This window comes from Octopus bimaculoides, chromosome 20 (assembly GCF_001194135.2).
Source record: "Octopus bimaculoides isolate UCB-OBI-ISO-001 chromosome 20, ASM119413v2, whole genome shotgun sequence".
Classification (NCBI taxonomy): domain Eukaryota; kingdom Metazoa; phylum Mollusca; class Cephalopoda; order Octopoda; family Octopodidae; genus Octopus; species Octopus bimaculoides.
The window spans coordinates 4,838,154-4,845,133 of NC_069000.1; the positions used below are offsets into that span (position 1 = coordinate 4,838,154).

Below are 6,980 nucleotides of genomic sequence, written 5' to 3' on the forward strand. Positions count from 1 at the left end.
ATATATATATATATATATATATATATATATATATATATATATATATATATATATACATATAGGTACATATATACATATGAATGTATATGTATATTATACACATATATACACACATACGTATATGCATATATTCATATATAGACATATATCAATATATTTATGCTAATATTGCGTCCAAATTTTCGCAGAAGACTAGCAACATATATATGTGTGTGTGTGTGTGTGTGTGTGCGTGTGTGTGTGCGTGTGCGTGTGTGTGTAATATGTATGCATGTGCACATACATATATACATACACACACACAAATTCAGACGCACACATATTAGTCACAGTGACACGATACATGTCTTTCAGTGCTATTAATAGTTTCATATGCTGAGAAACATCTCGAACATAATTCATCAAGCATAAACCGCATATCGTACATGAGGTTTTTGTGTGATGAATATGCTGGAAATATTTCTCAAATATCACACTAACCTTAACTCGATATGCTAAAAATAACAGCTAAATGTCTGGAGAATTTTTGTGTTTGTGTGTGCGTGCGTGCAACAGTTTCTACAGCTTATCCGAAGGAACAGAGGAAGAAGTACACAAAATATAATTTACATACCTGTAATATACGTCGGCTTTATTTTTTTGCTTCTTAACCATTCTGATAGAAGCAATCACCTTACTGTTAATTCATTGGATTATTCCCAACAAAATATTACAAGTTTACTAGTCACTGGCTAAGTCATGATAATCTTAATTATAAATCGAAATGTCTTTATAATCGTAATTTGTGCCATTTCAACGGTATTTCTATAAAATTTCATCAACGTATATCCATTTTCCTCAAAGTTATGAGGGAAAAATCGGATCTTGTTAATTTTCCGAAAGATCTCTCCCCACCCAACTACGTTCGTTTGCGCAAGCTATTTTTTGTTTTCGTATTCGTTTTCTATACATTCGTTTTCTATACATTCGTTTTCTACACAGTTTTTAACACCTATCAGGCTGTTTTTCTTTTTTGTTTTCCTTAACGGAGTCAATCTTTATATTAACCGTAAAGTGAGTTGTGTTAGTAATACTTGCGACATCACTGGTTCGGTCTGAGTTGAAATAGCATTACATTCATTTACAACTGTTATTCTTCCTCGGAGTTCCTACTTCTCATATGCACATGTATATGTCGATGCAGGGTTATCTCGTGGACTCAAGTACGCCGCACAGTTCATTTCAGGGAAATATTAAACCACAGTCAATGCATAAACATTAAACAGGTAATTGGTGCCATGTTCTGAGAAGCATTACCGTCTTTGAAGCATATTAACGACATTAAAAACGCGATTGGTTATCGGTCCTTATCTGCATTGCAATCTCTGATGCATATAAACATGATTAAAAGGGAGATACGTATATGCCCTCATGTATATTACAATGTTTGATGTATATAAAAGACATTTACCGATAAGACAAATCACCCAAGATATTTTCTGGCATGCATTGGTGCGCTTCTATATAAATAATCTTCATTTTATGCTGTCAATATTAAATGATAAATATCACTGTCTATTCTCCGTGGATTTTGTTGATTATTGATGCTCGGTGAGAGGCACAATGATACAACATGTGTCGTTCATATAGCCATCTACATCACAAGCCTCCCAAATTCAGGCTTTTTAAAATGGTGATCAGAGGAATTTCGATGAAATTTCCATAACACATGGAAATTTAATATAAGAATATACTGCCAACTATTCCATATATACATATACATACGTACATACGTACAGGCGTACACACATACAAAAACACACGCACACACATACATTACATACGTACGCACAGAAAGAGAGACACACTCATACATATATATGTATATATATATATATATATATATATATATATATATATATATATATACATATACACACACACATATATATGTGATATATGATGTATATATATATATATATTCATGTATGCATAATGTATACGTGTATGTGTATACATCTTAAATATATGTGCGTGCATACATACATAAATATATACTTTAATACACACATGCGCATATACATACATATATGCAAACACACACACACACACGCACACATAGATAGATATATATATATACACAAAGAAGCTAAAGAGAGATTATTTTCTAAAAGGAATTGAATGAAGCCTTGAATTAAGTTAGATTATATTAACCAGAACAAATAATGTATTAGGTAATGGAATCTCCTAGGTTTTGCAAAACTTATTTCAATGATATACGACGCACAGTTTCAAATTACAGATCTGTTCATAAAACGCAGACAATTTAAAACAGACATAAATCACGATTAAGATGGATTTAAGACAGATAGTTTACAACGCACAAATAACAAAAACCTTGAAGAAGACTACATGAATATATACCTATATGTTTTGTAATTAAAAGTCTAATACGTTTAAGTCCTTAAATGGATAAACTTTTCTGCTAACAGCCATAAGCAATAAGATAGCGGTTTAAGTCTTTCCTACATTAATTAGATATTCTCTTTAGCTTTTTAGCGGTATCGTCTCTTTTTCTCAGTTGTTCTTCGCCTCAGCCACACATCTTGTATCATTATTTCTTCTCGCTCACGTTCATTCTAATTGAAATTCAATACCTAGATATATTGCTATCTGCCCTATAGCTAATAACACACACACACACGCACTTACGCGCACACACACAAAACCACAAACTCATAAACATTTACACGCATGCACAGGTATATGTATGTATGTATGTATCTATCTATCTGCCGGTCTGTCTGTCTGTCTATCTATCTATCTATCTATCTATCTATCTATCTATCTATCTATCTATCTATCTATCTATCTATCTATCTATCAACTGGCTGTTGTCACGTCCAACTTCGTCGTCTTTAAAATTTATCTATTTCTTAATGTGTATTTGCAAATAATTTTTGAAAGTGAAAATTTTGAATGTGGAAAAGGAACTTCGGATTGAACCCTAAGCCATTTGCTTGACTAGCGAGTTTTTATCAAATATTCACTCCTGTTTAAACTCATTTAGTCATATTTCAATTATATAAGAGAAGTTAACAACGAGGTTGTCTTGATTTTAGATTGCAGCGCTTCCCGGTAATTATTAATTGGTCTTAATTACACCTGGCTAAGATGAATTGAGATTCCATTAATGATACATATATAAGATGATAAACGCTGATTTGTGACAAGCAGGTGCACATGCACACAGCCGTGCGTACGCAGAAATACATGCAGACGTATGTATATCAAACACTCATAAAAGTACACACACACACACACACACACATATATATATATATATATATATATATATATATATATATATATATATTTATATATCACAGAAGTGTTCTTGATACAGTCATCTTGCTTGCAATCAAATTTAAATAATTTAAGAATTTAAAAACATTAAAAGATGTTTGATAAAAATATTAAAAGAGTTTGGCACGCTTTGGATGAAGAACATGAAATCTTTCAGCGCAGTCAAGCATCATATTAATTGGTCCGGAAGTAAAACCGTATTTGGTACTGATTATCTCTCTTTCCGCTTTAGATTCGGATTGAATATTTTTGCGAACTGTTTTCTGTTCGCGTTGCGTATTTAATCATCTTTTTACTTAATTTTGAATAGGAGGAATGTTTGAAATTTTCCTTCAGCTAAAATTAAAAAGCTGTTAGTTTACAAGGAGTATTCACGTGAGATTGATCCTTGGTTTGTTATCGCTGTACTCGAAAATATCTTTCAGAAACAGGAAGACAACATACAAAGGACCACAAAACAAAAATAAGTTTTACAGGAAGTAGCAAGTTTTTAGACAAGCGGGAAGAAAATATTAATCGTTCGAGTATTTAAGAATATCTTGTACAAACACAACTAAACGTAATGTAGTTATCACAACGAGATTTTGTTATAAAAAGCAAACTGCATAAAAGATTCAAAATGTAGTCTTAACTTTACACCAAATTCAGAATTCCGATAACACTGATTTGGTCAATGGCACTCAGGATGTTCTTGAAAACTTCGACTCTTGATATTTTTCCAAAATGTTGATTATGATGGTCTGTCAAAAGTGGGAAAACCAAACTGGATTTAAAACACCTGGAATAATTTAAAACATATCCAAAAAGATCAGAGAGCTCAACCAATCTGGCAAACAATAAAAAAAAAGCAAACACCATAAAGATATATTCACAACACACACACACACACACACACACACACACACACACACACACACACACACACACACACACACACACACAGCTACATACTTCGACACACACCGACACATATACACGCAAGCATTATAATCACTCTCAAATTTTCTTACAACCTCCTTCTTCCAATCTTTGGTGAATGAATGACAACAATATTGGTTCAAATTTTAGCAGAAGGCCAGTAATTTCGGAGGAAGGATTAAGTCGATTACACCGATTCCAGTGCTTAACTGTTACTTATTTTATCAAACACAAAGTGGACCACGGTGGAACTTGAACTCAGAACGTAGCGGCAGACGAAATACCGCTAAGCATTTCACCCGGCGTGCTAACGATTCTGTCAGCTCCACACCTTAATATTCATAAATATCATACAGATCTTTATATAATACACCACTCGCCTATCAGCGTTAATATTTGTAGACGTTTCGATCCCAGTTTGTAAAGAACTATTATCGTTTTTTGCATGAAATAAGTCAATTATTGCAGACAGTTCCACCAATATTTATTGAGGAATATCCAAATACCCACTAATTATTGCTCTGTGTGTCCTATCTCATGGATTTTCCGCACCCTGAATGATAAGCTTATAAAATAATAATAATAATAATATTAATAGATTGATAAATATTTAAACTTCTACACACCAATATTTTGTAACCACATCAGTGAAGAGATGAAAGCATCAAGTAGTCCACGAGAGAATAGATTAAAATGTGATGTTCTGAGTATATCGATAAAAGAAGGGGGAACCGTATTTTTTATGGCACACCCAATCGTATCTCGATGCATAGATGAGTAATCGTACTTCGATGTGTTTGAAGAAATTTTCGCTTGTGTATAATCAAGCAGTTTCTCTTTAAACGTTTGAGTAATCTGTGAAGCGATACGCCGAGATATGATGCAAAAGGCATTAACTTCTATATATTTACATAGAAATACACGCATACCCAGACACACACACACATACACACACACACACACACACACGCACACACACACACACACGCACACATAAATATGCACACACACATGGACACATGCATTTATATGCATATATATGTAAATTCACATCTATATATACATATAAATATTATTACTCTAATTATTACTCTTTCTCTCTCACTTTCTCTCTCTCTGTTTCGGCTTACACATGCATGTATATATAGAGTATATATATGTATATATACATATATACATACACACACATACATATATGTGTGTGTGTATGTATATGTATACGCACATTTGTGTTTGTATATGTAAATGCATTACGGCATTAACGTCTATGTAAGTGTGTGTGTTTGTGTGTGTTTCTACGTGTTTATATAACACATATAAAAGGTTTCCACCACGTACAATACCTGTTAATATTCTATATTTATTACATATTTTCTATGAAATATCCTCGCTACTCATCTCAGTCTACACTACGTCAACTTATATAGTTGCTAATATCAATCAATGTTATATTTTAATTGATAATTTACTTTCACTTTTAACTTAATTCATTTTCATCGACAGACACGGAATGTTTTGCTCCCGAACTGTCTAATGGATTTTATAGTCGCACTCACTGATAGTTTAATGTATTTTCACTTTACACTCTACACTTAATCGGCGCTTTCTTCTCTGTTTAAGACTTTATAACGTATTGAGAAGCAGAGATCGTATTGTTGGCTGATATATAGCAACTCATAAAACAACAATTTTCATAACCAATTCGAAGTGTATGTGTATAGCATGATTATAGATATTTCTATTGTACATTCTGTATGTCGTGTGCGCAACAGACACTTTATATGGTGTTTTAACGGTAGAACACCTGAAGAGGTGCCAACCGAGCTATGAAAGAGTCTTGTATTGAGAATAGCAATCGTAACCTCGTATAGCCGTTATTCGATTGTTATCAGTTGTGCACTTTAATTTCAGGTGATAACCAGAGACGTCTTCATAAAATGTTAATTGCTTTGAAGAACTGTATCATTCGACGTTTTACGTAATAGAGAGCAAAGAGTCTTTCGGTGGTCACTCGACCTGCTAGAAATAGAAATCATATCTCATTCGAATCACATCCTACGGCCTTCTAAACGGCACAATCATGTAAGATAAAGCAGTCCCATATACATACATACATACATACATACATACATACATACATACATACATACATACATTGACTATATTATATATATAAATGTGTGTGTGTGTGTGTGTTTAGCTGTGTCTGCCTTTGTGTCTCTGTTTGTCAAGCCACCGCCGATCGCAGTTGGTTCGTTAACGTCTTCAGCTCAAAAGAGTCCTGCAAGAGTAACCTAGGGAACAGGTCCCAGTCATATCACCACCCCACAAAAAACAAACGAAAGACATAAGCACTGGTGTCGATTCTTTGGACTATATTCTTTCAAAGCTATACACAAGCACGGCAGAAGTCCGATGAGTGGAACAAGTAAGACGCAAAAAGAAGAAAGATAGTATGGTGTGATTTGCAGAAGACTTTGGCTGATATCGTTTTCCTGGTAATTTATTTCAGAAACTTCCCTATAAAACGCAAGATTTTGTTGAGTGAATGCATGTGTCTAAAGTGAGAGGAATTGTTTGTTTCTTTTTGTTTCTGTTTTCTTCAGAGATTTGGTTGAGAGAACTTGTTGAGACAGAATTACCATTCTGTTTGCGTATTATTTTATACACATATGCAGGCACGTATATATATATATATATATATATATATATATATA

General features: G+C 33.3%; 2 long non-coding RNA genes across 2 annotated transcripts in view; one reads left to right on the forward strand and one right to left on the reverse strand.

The window, feature by feature from the left end:
- Window positions 1-6,980, forward strand: part of LOC128250328 (uncharacterized) — a 389,962-nt gene that overhangs the window by 102,275 nt on the left and 280,707 nt on the right. The gene's annotated exons all lie outside the window — the stretch shown is intronic.
- LOC128250327 (uncharacterized) overlaps window positions 1-6,980 on the reverse strand; it is a 246,424-nt gene that overhangs the window by 35,568 nt on the left and 203,876 nt on the right. The window contains exon 4 of the long non-coding RNA XR_008266354.1: window positions 3,978-4,123. This is a non-coding gene — a long non-coding RNA (uncharacterized LOC128250327). The remainder of the gene's footprint in view (window positions 1-3,977; window positions 4,124-6,980) is intronic.